Raw genomic sequence first — 15631 nt, 5'->3', positions numbered from 1 at the left:
GTGAGAGGAGTTTTCAGGAGTTGAAGCTACAACTCACTTCCTCTCTAATTTTAGTGCTACCCGATGGTACAGATGGGTTCTTTGTCTGTTGTGATTCCTCTTGAATTTGCCTTGATTATATTTTGATGTAGAGTGGTAAGGTTATATCCTATGACTCTAGATAGCTTTATTCTCGTGACAGGAACTACCCTACCCATGACCTTGAGCTAGCTGTTGTAGTGTTTGCATTGAAAATTTTGATTCACTATCTTTTTGGGGTACATGTTGATGTGTTTACGGACCACAAAAGTTTGCAGTGTGTGTTTACTCAGAGAGAGTTAAATCTTCATCATAGAAGGTGGTTGAATTATTGAAGGATTAGGATATAAGTGTGTTGTACCATTTGGGCAAGGCCAATGTAGTGGCGAACACCCTTAATAGATTGCCTATGGGCAGTGTTGCTCATCTGGAGAATGATAAGAGAGAGTTACTTTGGAAAGTTCATCGGTTAGCTAAATTGGGGGTGAGGTTTTTTGTCTCAGTTGAAGGAAATGTTTGCGGTCAAAGTAGTTAAAAATCTTCTCTAGTTTCTAAAGTTGAAGAGATGAAGGACAAGCATTCCAGTTTGGTCAAATTGAAGGGGGTTGGTTAAAGACCTAAAGGTAGAGGTTTTCTCCCAAGGAAGAAATGATGTGTTGAGATACTAGAGTAGATTATGTGTGCCATGTGTTGAAAATTTAAGGCAGTAAACTATGGCAGAAGAGCATAGTACACGCTACTCCATTCATCCAGTAGCCACTAAGATGTACCGCAATCTACAGGAAATCTCTATTTGGAGTGGTGTAAAGAAAGATATCACAAGATTTGTAGCCAAGTGTGCAACTTGTCAATAGGTTAAGGTAGAGAACCAAAGACCTAGAGGCACTTTGAAGGATTTTGGTGTTCCGACATAAAAGTGGGAAGAGGTGGACATGGACTTTCTGACTAGATTACCCCATTTGCGTAATCATTATGATTCAATTTGGGTTATTGTTGAGAGATTGACCAAATCAGCCAATTTCTTTCTAGTTCGCACGTCCTATGTAGTTGAAGCTTATACTAAGATGTATATCAAAGAGTTGGTTAAATTGAATGGATTTACCTTGTCCATCATTTTAGATAGGGGGGACTTAGTTTACCTCACAGTTCATCTTTTCATTCACAGACAGATATTAAAGATGCGAGGACTATTCAAATACAAGAGGATATGTTTGAGGGCATATTTTCTTGATTTTGAAGGCAATTGGGATAAACACTTCTTAATCGCGTTTAACTATAATAATAGTTACCATTCTTGTGTTCAAATGGCCCTATTTTAGGCTGTTTATAGAAGGAGATGTAAATCACCATTCGGTTGGTTTAAAGTAGGTGAGGGTGCTTTGATTGGGCCAAATATGGTGATTGATGCCATGGAGAAAGTTTAGTTGATTCGAGAGAGTTTGAAAGAAGATCAGAGTGATCAGAAATCTTATGCAAACATAAAAAGAAGAGATCTTGAGTTTGAAGTAGATGATCTTGTGTATTTAAAGATTTCACCAATGAAGTAGGTGAAGAGATTTGGGAAAATGGGGAAGCTTTGTCCCAGATATGTGAATCCCTATAGGATTTAGAGTTTTGTGGGGAAGGTAGCGTATGATCTTGAGCTACTAGCAGACTTGTCATCATTTCATCCAGTGTTCCGCGTGTCCTTATTGAAGAAGTGCATGGATGATTCAGCTGTTGTAGTCCCTCTCAAAAAACAGATATTCACGATAACTGTTCATACGAGGAAGGTCTACTAGATATTCTTTATTACCACATCCGTAAACTAAGGAACAAAGAAATTTCCTAGGTCAATGTTGTGTGGGAAAATAAGTCCATTAAGGGTGCTACTTGGGAAGCAGAAGCAGACATGCGTACCAATTATTCTCACCTTTTATTCACAAACTCAGATTCAGCCATAGGTAACAGTCTTCCTTAATTTAGTTCTTTTCTACTCTCAGATTAATCCATATAATTATCTTCATATAAATTCATGCATTCACTGATTATTTCAGTAGCTCAGTATGAGTTAGATTTAGTCATGCAGTTTTGTTTCAGTTGAGCATGCTAGCATATAGCCTTAGTCCCGTAGAATCTTCAGTTTCACTAGTCTCATTTAAGGACAGATGTTCCCAAGGGGGGATATTGTAATACCCCAAACTTTTCTAATGCCCATTTAGCTACTAGAATGTCAAGGGTCAACTACAAAATTAAATAACTCTTGAAACGAGTAGAATTTTCTAGTTATAGATAATTAAACTGAACCAGCTTTTCCATGATACCAGTTTCTCCTTAATTCGATACTCGATTGAGAATTTATGTCAACTTTTGTTAAAAGAAGTAGAGCACAGCAATGGCACCGCATCGCGGTAAGGTGCAAAATCGCAATTGTCTGATTTTCACTAAGGCATTGTGATTAGTCCTCATCGCTATGAAGTAAAAATTCCAACTCCTTCTTTTCCAGTAGCTCAGTGAGATTGGCCAGTGTCGCACCACAAACCGTGGTAGAGCATTACTCTGCATCACAGTCGAGTGCAAAGTGGCACATGTCCTTTTTCTAGTGACGCAACGCGATTATTCCACATCGCGCTAGGTCCCAAAATTGGTATTTCTAGTTTGGAACTAATTTTTACAAAGGGCAACCTAGTCATTTCCCAAGCCCCAAATAAGGTTAAAACACAAGATTTAACCTACTCTAAGCATTATATGCTCACTTTTGATCAAATTACACTCCAAGAAACCCTAGAACCTTAAACATAAACCTCAAGAAATTCAAATTTCACCATTCATTTTCCATTATAACCCACAATTCAAGATTCACAATTCAAGATATTCCAGAAATCATCTTCAATAGTACAAATAGGAATTCAAGTTCAAGCTTCTTTACCAATTTCACCAATTAAGGTATGTGGGCGTTTGAACAAGGATAATTCTTTCATCCTGGCCCAAAATTAGTTTTAAAGTTGAATTTTATATGAAATTATATGAATTTTTGTCTAGGGTTTATACCCACTCTTTACTATTTGATGATTATCAGATTACAATTGAATTTGATGTTGAATGACATGTCTATTTTTGTATTTTTATGCGTACTGCTGAAATTTTCAGATTTTGAATTAAATTATAAATATTTTCATAATCAAGCATGAACTTTATGTCGATTTGACATGAATTTGATGCATTGGTTGTTATGCTCCAGTTGAACATTGATATTTTAAGAATGATAATGCTTTAAACATCCTATATTAGTTATTTTTAGATTTTTATAAAGATTTGATCTTTGATCCTCAGTTAAGATAGGAATCCACTTTATAGTTTTAATTTTAGTTTATATTAAATAGATTCACAAGTGGGTTTTAATATAATTCCTTATAATAGTTTTAAAAATAGATTTCCTAAAGAATGAGCATACAGTCTAAAGGGAGTAGTATTTAGCACTGAGTTGTGTATTTCTACATACCTTAGAACTACGAGCAGACATAGGTATAGATTATCAAATTATTCTCATTTCTATATGGATAATAGTTATATATTTGATCACTCAAATTAGGTTATACTCCGTGGAGAAGAGTAGACACCTCTCCTAAACATTAGGTTTTTCCCATAAGGAAACTAGATGTTGGAGTCAATATTGCTCACATGGTTTATGTTGGTTAGGAGAACCTCCCTACAGCCTTCAGAAAAGAGTGAAGAATTATAGAAAATCTTTTAGAAACTAAGTGTAAAGGCTCACTGTTTTATTCAGACATTGCTTTACATAAGACATTAGCTACTGTATTTCAGCTCTTAGTTTACATATATAAAAGTAAGTCCTTTCTACACTTAAGCCTCATGGTTTAAAGATAGAATACCAGCACAACTTTTAGAACTAAGTGTTATGACTTACAAGATTTATATAGTATGTTTTAGCACTCATGATTCATGATTTGTAGCTTTTAGTTATTCAAGCTATTGTGAGTTATCTACACTTAGCATGCATTCTTTTGAATATTTACACTAATGTTGAGATATTGTTTAACATATGCATTTACCTCCATATAGTTAGTACATTCCATAAGTACTGATCTACATATACGTCTATGTGCGACATTGTCTCACAACGTAGGTTTAGGTGCTCAATTTCAGCAGCATGAGTGATCTGGAGCATCTTCATCTACATCCCGATAATTGGTGAGTCCACATAGTTTGGGGACCCAGTCATTAAGATTATATACCTTATTACAGTAGTTGATTCAGTATTTTTAAGTTAGTTCGAGTCAGCTTGGTACTTGTCCCAGTGGCTCTCTAGTTATTAGTAGTAGAGGCTTGTTAGACTGCTAGACATAGTACAGATTTTCAATATTTATTTTCCAGACTTTGAGTCTAACATTTTAAGTTATTATGTCCAGATGATGTCACCTTAGATTAGACTTACTTTTGCATTAATATTATGTTCGTATTTCATTGTTACGAGTTTCAAAATTAGTAGAAGGCTTAAATTATTAGCTTGAGGCTACTCATATTCTTGTGTATCGTGTGACGTCTCGGGACCAATTTTTGGGCTGTTACAAACTTGGTATCAAAGCCTAAGTTTATAAGAGTCCGGGGGATTTAGACAATCTATATTATGTAGAATCTTGATCATGATGGTGAAGCGTATCATATTTATGAGCAAAAAGCTATGGGACATTTTATTTAGGAAATCATCTCTTTCTTTCTTGATCTATCATTCCTATAGTGTCTTTATCTGCTTTTAACTCATGCTTTTATGTGACAGTTGAATATGCCCTCTCGTCGAGCTAATGTACGCAGAAATAATAACTAACCACCCTAGCCTGTTGACCCTCTGAATGAGAATGTATCCCACGATGATTTTTGGGCTGCCTTTCCAGCATTAGCCTAATATGTGACTGCTAAATTATAGGGAAACTATCAGGCAATAGTCCCACTACATCCGAATAGGGATTTAGCAGTAGGCTAAAATCATGACTTTATAAGAATGAATCCATCATAGTTCTTTAGGTCAAAAGTAGCTAAGGACCCATAACTTTACTTAGATGAGAGAAGATCACCCAGATTATGCATATTACCGAAGAAGAGAATGTAGAATTGGCATCTTATAGGCTAAAAGATATGGCGTATGATTGGGTGATTATGTGGAAGAATTATAGAGGTGAGAATACAACTCTTATAAGTTGGCAGGCGTTTTAAGATGCATTTCTAGATAGGTTCGTTCTGCATGAACTGAGAAAAACTATGGTAGAGGAGATTGTAAACCTAAGCCAGGGCTCGATAATAGTGAAAGAGTACTACCTTAAGTTCAACAAGTTCTCTAAGTATGCCCCTAATACGATGGCTGACCCTAGGGCAAGTATGAGTAAGTTTATTATTGGAGTATCTAGTTTGGTAGTCAAGGAGTGTAGGACTGCCATGCTTATTGGGGTCATAGATCTTTCTAGGTTGATGATTCATGCCTAGCAGATTAAGGCAGAAAAGTTGAAGGGAAAAGAGAGAGTAAATAAGAAGGCTAGAACCTGATAGTTTGAGTATGGACATACATGTTTAAAGGGGGAATCATTCTTAGTTTTAGAATCGTTCATTTATGCCAGTGTTATCTTGAACAAGTGCTCTCACCCCAAGAGATAAACAAGAGTAGTGAGGTAAGACTTCTATGTTCAGATCTCAGAATCATGTGAGTGGATAACCTATTTATCCTCCATGTGCCAATGGTGGAAAAAATTATCTTAGTGCGTGTTTGTTGGGACAAAAAGTTTGTTATAGTTAGGGTATATTGGGACATATAATTTAGAGTTTCCTCGTGCTAGTTAGGGTAACAGGGATGTTCGTCCCTAGGATTAGGATACTAGTGCACCAACTTTACTAGGTCGCCTAGTCTCTCCTCAGGGTGTATCATCTAGTACCAGTGGTGGTCTATGCCAAAATTGGTTTTATGATTTACCATCCCATCAAGAGCAAGAGAATTCACTAGATGTTATCACTAGTATGCTCCGTGTCTTTCATCTTTATGTTTATGTGTTGTTAGCACCTAGGTCAAATTTCTCTTATGTGACCCCACTTGTTACAGTTTATTTTGAAATAGGTCCTAAAAATATCTCTAAGCCCTTTTTAGTTTTAACCCAGTGGGTGATTCAGTTGTTGCCAAACAGATCTATAGAAAATGTTCTATCGTTGTCCTTCATAAAATTATGTTAGTAGAATTAGTATAGTTAGATATAGTCGACTTTAACCTTATATATTGTATGGATTGGCCTCATTCTTGTTATGCATCCATAGATTGTCGCACCCGAGTAGTGAAGTTTTATTTTCCAGTTGAGCCAGTCTTTGAGGGGGAAGGTAATTTAGTGTCTCCCAAGAGTCATTTCATATCCTATAATAAAGCCAGAAAGTTGATCTCAAAAGGGAGTATCTATCGTCAAGTTTGAGTCAAAGATACTAAGTCTGAGACTCTAATAGTTCTGTCAGTTTGTGCAGTAAATAAGTTTCCTGATATTTTACAAGGATACCTCCTGATAAGGAAATAGAATTCGGTATTGACCTTCTTCCAGATATTCAACCTATCTCTATTCCTCAATATCGTATGGCTCTAGCCAAGCTTAAAGATTTAAAAGAGAAACTCTAACACCTCTTAGATAAAGGTCTTACAAGGCCCAGTGTCTCTCCATGGGGCACTCCCATCTTATTCGTAATAAAGAAAGATAGTTCCTTGCAAATGTCCATTGACTATTGTCAGCTGAATAAAGTGACAATCAAAAACAAATATCCTCTTCCTAGGATTGATGACTTATTTGACCAACTCCAAGGTGCATGTTACTTTTCGAAGATAGACCTTAGATCTGGATATCATCAGCTTGGAGTAAGGGAATGTGATATTTCAAAAATAGCTTTTAGAACTCGGTATGGTCACTTCGAGTTTCTAGTCATGTTATTTAGTCTTACCAATGCCCCAACAACCTTCATATACTTGATCAACAGAGTGTTCAAATAGTATTTAGACATGTTTTTCATAGTCTTTATCAATGATATTTTTGTCTTTTCTCATAGTGAGGATGACCATGCAAACCACCTTAGAATTGTGTTGTAAACTCTCATGGATCACTAGCTATTCACCAAATCTAGCAAATGTGAATTTTGGATAAGATCAATAGCTTTCATCAGTCATATTAGTTCCAATGATGGCATTATAGTTGATCCCCGAAAGGCAGAAGGAGTAAGAAACTGACCTAGACCTATCTCTCTATCTGACATCAGAAGTTTCTTGGGTTTAGCTGGTTATTACAATTGTTTTGTTGAAGGTTTTTTGTCTATTGCATCCCTGATGTCAAGATTTACTCAGAAGAAAGTTGGGTTAGATTCCTTTTAAAAGAGTTTTCAGGAGTTGAAGACTTGACTCAATTCAGCTCTAGTTTTAGCCCTACCTGATGGTACAGATGTGTTATTTGTCTATTGTGATGCCTCATGAATTGGTCTTGATTGTGTTTGGATGCAGAGAGGTAAGGTTATAGCCTATGAATCTAGAAATCTTATGCCTCATGAAAAGAACTACCCTACCCATGACCTTGAGCTAGCTGCTATGGTGTTTGCATTGAAAATTTTGAGGCACTATCTTTATATGGTGCATGTTGATGTGTTTACGGACCATAAAAGTTTGTGGTATGTGCTTTCTTAGAGGGAGTTAAATCTTCAAAAGAGAAAGTGCTTATTATTGTTGATGGATTATGATGTATGTATTGTATAATCCAGGCAAGGCCAATGTAGTAGTAGGAGCCCTTAGTGGATTGCCAATGGGTAGTGTTCCTCATGTGGAAAATGATAAGAGATAGTTAGTTTGGGAAGTTCATCGGTTAGAGAAATTAGGTTAAGGTTTATTAACTCAGTAGAAGGAAATATTTGGGGTCAGAGTAGTTTAAGATCTTCTCTAGTTTCTAAAGTTAAAGAGAAGAAGGACAAGGATTCCAGTTTAGGCAAACTGGAGGGGATCAGTTAAAGACCAAAAGGTAGTGGTTTTCTCCCAAGAGCGAGATGGTGTGTTAAAATACCAGAGGATTGTGTGCGCCATGTGTTGAGGATTTGAGGTAGTGGATTATTTCATAAGCGCATGATGCACGTTATTCCTTTTATATAGGAGCCACCAAGATGTACCACGATCTGTGGGAAATCTATTATTGGATTGTTATGAAGCAAGATATTCCAGGATTTATTGCTAAGTATATGACTTATCAACAGGTTAAGGTAGAGTACCAAAGACCTGGTGGCACTGTGAAGGAGTTTGGTATTCCCACTTAAAATTTGGAAGAGGTGAACAAGGACTTTGTGATTGGATTACCCCATTCGCATCATCATCATGATTTAATTTGGGTTATTATGGACAGATTGACAAAATCAGCCTATTTCTTGCCAGTTCGTACGTTCTACACAACTGAAGATTATGCTAACCGGTATATCAGAGAGTTGGTTAGATTGTATGGATTCCCTTGTCTATCATTTCAGATAGGGGAACTCAGTTTACCTCTCAGTTTGGAAATACTTTCAGAAGGTCTTGGTACCAAAGTTTATCTCAGTTGAACTTATCATCCATAGACAAATGGTAAGGTAGAGAGGACTATTTAGACTCTATAGGATATGTTGAGGGAATGTGTTCTTGATTTCAAAGGTAGGTGGGATGACCACTTGTCATTGATCGAGTTTGCCAACAAAAATACTTGCCATTCTAGTATTCGGATAGCCCTATTTAAGGCTCTTTATAGACGGAGATATAGATCACTAGTCGGTTGGTTCAAAGTGGGTAAGGCCACTTTGAATGGGACAAATATGGTGTTTGAAGCCATGGAGAAAGTTTAGTTCATTTTAGAGAGATTGAAAGCTACTCAAAGTCGTCGGAAATCTTTTGCTGACGTAAGAAAGAGAGATCTTAAGTTTGAAGTAGATGGTCTTGTGTATTTTAAGGTTTCACCCATAAGTGGGTGAAGAGATTTAGAGAAAAAGGGAAGCTTAGTCCCCAATATTTGGGTTCCTATAGGATATAGAGTCATGTGGGGAAGGTAGCATATGACCTTGAGCTACCTGTAGACTTGTCATCAATTCATCCAGTGTTCCACATGTCCTTAAAGAAGAAGTACATGGGCAATTCAATTGTTGTGGTCTTTCTAGAAAACACGAATATTTAGGATAGCCATTAATACAAAGAAGTTCTAGTTGAGATTCTTGATCACCAGATCCACAGACTAAGGAACAAAGAAGTTTCCTTGGTCAAAGTTCCATGGAAAAATAAGTCAGTTGAGGGTGTTATTTGGGAAGAAGAAGTAGACATGCGTATCAAGTATCCTCACCTTTTCTCCATAAACCCAGATTTAACCAAAGGTAATAGTCTTTCTTAATTCAGTTCTTTTCCAATCTAAGATTCATCCAATCTTCATGTCAACTCATGCATTCGTAGATTAGTTCAGTTGCTTATTATGAGTTATATTTAGTCATGCAGTTTTGTTTCAGTTGTGCATGCTATCATAAAACCTCAGTGCCTCAGAATATCAAGGGTCAACTTTAATAATAAATAACTCTTGATACGAGTAGAATTTTGCAGTTTTAGACAAAGTTGTAGATAATTAAACTGAACTACCTTTCCAATAATACCAATTTTTCCTTAATTCGATACTCGGTTAGGAATTTTTGGCAATTTCAGTGAAAAGAAGTAGAGCACTGTAATGGCACCACGTCGGGGTAAGGTGCAGAATTGCAATTGTCCAATTTCCAGTAAGGTATCATTATTAGCCTGCTTCGTGGTGAAGTGTACGAGCCAACATAGGTACAAATTATTAGATTATTACCATTTCTTTCAGTATGACAGTCATAGATTTGATCATTTAGATTAGGTTATACTTTGTGGCAAGAGTATGACGCCTCTTCCCAACGTAAGGTTTCCCATAAGAGAACTAGACATTGGACTCCATGTTATCTTACATGATTTATGTTGGTAAGAAGAACCTCCCTACAACTTATAGAAGAGAGTAAAGAATAACAGAAAAGCTTTTAGAAACTAAATGTAAGGGCTCGCAATTTTATTCAGACATTGCTTTACATAAGAAATTAGCTACTAGATTTCTGCTTTCAATTTACAAATATAAAAATGACTCATTTCTAAAATTAGACAATATGATTTAAAATAGAATACCTGTACAACTTTTAGAACTAAGTGATATGACTCACAAGATTTATGCAGTATATTTTGCCACTCATGATTCATGATATTTAGGTTTCCATTATTCATGCTATTGTGAGTCATCTACACTTAGCATGCATTCTTTTGCAAATTTACACTAATGTTGAGATATTGTTGTACTTATGCACTCACCCCCATATACTTAGTACATTCGAAAATTGTTGATCCACATATAGTTCTATGTGCTAAAGTTTCTCATAGTGTAGGTTCAGGTGCTCAGTTTCTACAGCGTGAGTGATCTTAAGCATCTCCATTTACATCCCGATAGGTTGTGAGTCCTCATAATTCAGGGATCCATTCATTCATATTGTCTATTTTATTATAGTAGTTAATTCAGTATTTTTTAGTCAGTTCGAGTAAGCCGGGGGCTTGTCCCAGTTGCTCTCTTGTTATTAGTAGTAGAGGCTTGTTAGAGTAATATATATAGTTCAGAATTCTAGTATTTCTTTACTAGAATTTGAGTCTAATATTTTCATATATTATGTCCAGATGATTTCACCTTAGATCAGACTGACTTCCATATTGATATTATGTTCATATTTTCTTATTATGAGTTTCAGATTTAGTAGAAGGATTACAGGGTTAGCTTGAGGCTACTCTTAGTCTTAATCATCGTGTGACATCTCGAGACCCATTTTTGGGGTGTTAAATTTAGGATGTAGGATTATATTACATATGGTTATAGACTTGAATAACCATTGATTTTCATAAGGGATCCTTTGGTAAAAGACTTACCATATTACTTCGTATTTTGGGAGATATTTCTCGATTAGAACCTTTTCGTAGATTTATACCCTTGTTAACCTTAGTTTGTTAATTTTTAGCATCAATATATTGTTGAGTTGTATATTGTTGGGCCCAGTACCATGGTTACACTACTAGTTGGATGCAAGGTTAGTTCTCTATCCTTTGAAAGGATGTGGGCATAGTTATGAATTTATTTACGATTGTATTATTTGAATCCACTGATGGTATGCATAAATTGAGATGCATTTTCACTTATCTAGTGGTACGATTTTGGTTCAAACCTTGATTTTACTACTTTTTTCTAAACAAGGGATTTATTCCCACTTTTTCTTACCTTTTAAAATTTATACTTTGAAAATGGAAGTCGTACCACCCTTATTATTGGACTATGCTATTTTAAAATAATATACTACTTGAAAATTTAATCCAGGCTTATTTTGATACATTATTGATACACTCATTTTACCACAACTTATTTCACTATAGTCAAGGGAGATTCCACCACCTTTTACATTATTATCTCATTTTGGTCCTAGATTTGATCATGGGAAATGGGTTTATATATTTATACTTATTTAGCCTCGGTTGAAGTGTGGTCTATTATTTCACTGTTATTTCTCTTTGATAATGGAAGGAATAGCTTGGTTAAGATGTTTCTTGGAGGTCCTTATTTGAGACTAGGAAATGTATATGGATATCCCAAGTCCCCAATAAGTCCCTTCATTCGATGAGTCAAAATATAATAGAAGGATTGTCTTCATAGGTCTTGCTTTTATGTGCTACTAAGTAGAAGTAGGTATATACACTTGGTAAATTTTGGGACTCAATTGGTTGATGGTACTGGATTATTCTTTCATTCATTCATTATTATTTATTGCCTACTGCCAACATGATTTTTTTCTCTTGAATATATTAATCTTATAGGAGACTGTGTAGGTAAAGGTTATGATTGTTATTTTTTTAGTATTTTCATATTCCTTCCAAGATTACGGGGGCCTAGGTAGATTACAGTTTTAATTTTAATATATAGTAAACAGATTCACAAGTGGGTTGTATTATGCACCCTTATAATAGTTTCAAAAGTGTATTTCCTACAAAATGAGCATCCAGACTAAATGGGAGTAGTATTTAATACTGAGTTGGGTATGTTTTCATGCCCTAGAACTATGAGACAAGTTAGGTACATATTATTAGATTATTTCCATTTCCATATGGATGATAGTTACAAATGTGATCACTTAGACTAGGTTATACTCTGTGGCAAGAGTATGACACCTCTCCCAAATATAAGGTTTTCCCATAAGAGAACTAGACGTTCGACTCCATATTAGCTCACATGGTTTATGTAGATTAGAAGAACCTCCCTAAAGCCTATATAAAAGAGTAAAGAATAATAGAAAAGCTTTTAGAAACTAAGGGTAAAGGCTCACAGTTATATTAAGACATTATTTTACATAAGACATTAGCTACTAGATTTCAGCTTTCAGTTTACAGATATATAAATGATTCCTTTTTACACTTAGACCACTTGATTTAAAGATAGAATACTAGCACAACTTTTAAACTAAGTGTTATGGCTCACAATATTTACACAATATATTTTATCACTACTGATTCATGATTTTTAACTTTTTGTTATTCAAATTACTGTGAGTCATCTACACCTAGCATGAATTCTTTTATAAATTTATACTAATTTTGAGATATTTTTATACTTATGCATTCAACTACATTCCAAAAGTACTGGTCCATATATACTTCGATGTGCTACATTTTGTCATAATGTAGGTTCATGTGCTTAATTTCAGCAGTGTGAGTGATCTCGAGCATCTCGATCTAAATACCTACAGTTGGTGATTCCTTATAATTTGGGGACCCAGTCATTCATATTATCTAGCTTATTACAGTAGTTAATTCAGTATTTTTTAGTCAATTTGAGTCAGCTTGTGGCTTGTCCCAGTGGCTCTTTAGTTATAAGTATTAGAGGCTTGGCAGATTGCTAGATATAGTTCAGATTTTTAGTATTTCTTTACCAGAATTTGAGTCTAATATTTTAAGTTATTATGTCCAGATTATTTCTGCTTAGATCAGACTGACTTCCATATTGATATTATGTTCATATTTCCTTATTATGAGTTTCAGATTTAATAAAAGGCTTACAGGGTTTGCTTGATGCTGCTACTCTTAGTCTTGAGCACCGTGTGACGTATTGGGACCCATTTTCAGGGTGTTACATTAAGTATGTATTATTCTATTACACATGGTTATAGACTTGATTAACCATTGATTTGCATAAGTGTTCCTTTAGTAAAAGACTTACCATATTACTTTGTATTTTTGGAGATATTTCCTGATTAGAACCTTTTGGTAGCTTTATACCCTTGTTAACCGTAGTTTCCTAATTTTTTGCATTAATATATTATTGAGTTGTATATTATTGGGCCTAAGTCCATGGTTACAATAGTATTTGGATGCGAAGTTAGTGCTCTATCCTTTGAAAGGGAATGGACATAGTTATGAATTTATTTACAATTGTATTATTTTAATTCCATTGTTGGCATGCATACATTAAGATGCATTTAAACTTATCTAGTGGTACAATTTTGGTTCCAACCTTGATTTTACTACTATTTTCTAAACAAGGGATTTATTCCCACTTTTTCTTAACTTTTAAAATTGATTCTTTGAAAATGAAAGTCGTACAATCCTTATTATTGGACTATGTTAGTTTAAACTTAATATACTACTTGAAAATTTGACCGAGGCTTATTTTTATACATTATTGATACAATCATTTTACCACTAGTTGTTTCACGACGGTCATTGGAGATTCCACCGCCCTGTACATTATTATATCATTTTAGTTCTATATTTGATCTCGAACAATTGTTTTATGGATTTATACTTATTTAGCCTTGGTTCAAGTGTGATATTTTTTTCACTCTTATTTTTCTGTGATATTGGATGTAGTAGATTGGTTAAGATAGTTCTTGGAAGTTCTTATTTGAGACTAGAAAATATATATGGATATCCTAAGTCCCTTTTTGGCCCCTTAATTCGATGAGTCACAATACCATAGAAGGATTGTCATCGTAGGTCCTTTCTTTATGAGCTACTAAGTTGTATGAGGTATATATACTTGGTTAATTTTGGGACTCGACTGGTAGATGGTATAGGATTTTCCTTTCATTCAGTCATTATTATGCATTGCCTACTACCAATATGATTATTTGCACTTTTATCTATCACCAGATATTATTACTGTTATGCTTCGTGTCTTTCATCTTGATCCTGGGTCGAATTTCTCTTATGTGATCCCACTAGCTGTAGTAAATTTTGAAATAGGTACTGGAAAGTTCCCTGAGTCCTTCTTAGTTTCTACTTTAATGAGTGAGTGAATTATTTCCAAACAAATCTATTGAAAGTGTCCTATCACTGTCCTTTATAAAATCCTGTTAGCAGATTCAATAGATTTAGATATGGTCAACTTTTACCTTATTCATTGTATGGATTGGCTCCATTCCTATTATCCATAGATTGTCGCACCCAAGTTGTGAAGTTTTAGTTTCTAGATGAGCCAGTGTTTGAGTAGCAAGGTAATTCAGTGTCTCCCAAGAGTCATTAAATTTCCTATATTAAATCTAGAAAGTTGATCTCAAAAGGGAATATCTATCATCTAGTTCGAGTCAATGACACTAAGTCTGAGACTCCAACGGGTCAGCCAGTTCAGGTAGTCAATAAGGTTCCTGATGTTTTTCTTGAAGATTTGCTAGGGTTATATTCTGATAGGGAAATAGAATTTGGTGTTGACCTTCTTCCAGATACTCAACCTATCTCCATTCCTCCATATCGTATGGCTCTAGACGAGCTTAAAGAGTTAAAAAAAATAGTTTAAAGACATCTTAGATAAAGGTTTCATAAAGCCCAATGTCTCTCAATAGGGTGCTCTCATCCTATTCATGCGAAATAAAGATGGTTCTTTGCGAATGTGCATTGACTATTATTAACTGAATAAATTAACACTAAAAAAAATACCCACTTCCTAGGATTGATGACTTATTTGACCAACTCCAAGGTGGAAGTTACTTCTTAAAGATATACCTTAGATCTAGCTATCATCAGCTTAGAGTAAGGGAATATGATATTCTAAAACAACCTTCATAATTTACTATGGTCACTTTAAGTATATAGTCATGTCATTTCGTCTTACCAATGCCCTAGCAGCCTTCATGGACTTGATGAATAGAGTGTTCAAACTGTATTTGGATATGTTTGTCACAGTCTCTATCAATGATATTCTTTTCTATTCTCGTAGTGACGATAATCATGCAGACCACCTTAGAATTGTGTTACAAACTCTTAGGGATCACCAGTTGTTGTCCAAATTTATCAATTGTAAATTTTTGCTAAGATCAGTAGCTTTTCTTGGTCATATTATTTCTAGTGATGGCATTACAGTTGATCCCTAACAGACAGAAGCAGTTAGAAACTAGCCTAGACCCATCTCTCTATCAGACATTAGAAGTTTCTTAGGTTTAGCAGGCTATTGCAAATATTTTCTTGAAGGTTGTTCTTTTATGCATCCTATATGTCTAGATTAACTTAAAAGATAGTTAAGTTTCAGCGGTCACA

Source organism: Capsicum annuum, chromosome 6 (assembly GCF_002878395.1).
Source record: "Capsicum annuum cultivar UCD-10X-F1 chromosome 6, UCD10Xv1.1, whole genome shotgun sequence".
NCBI classification, from domain to species: Eukaryota; Viridiplantae; Streptophyta; class Magnoliopsida; order Solanales; family Solanaceae; genus Capsicum; species Capsicum annuum.
This window is presented reverse-complemented; position numbering follows the sequence as displayed.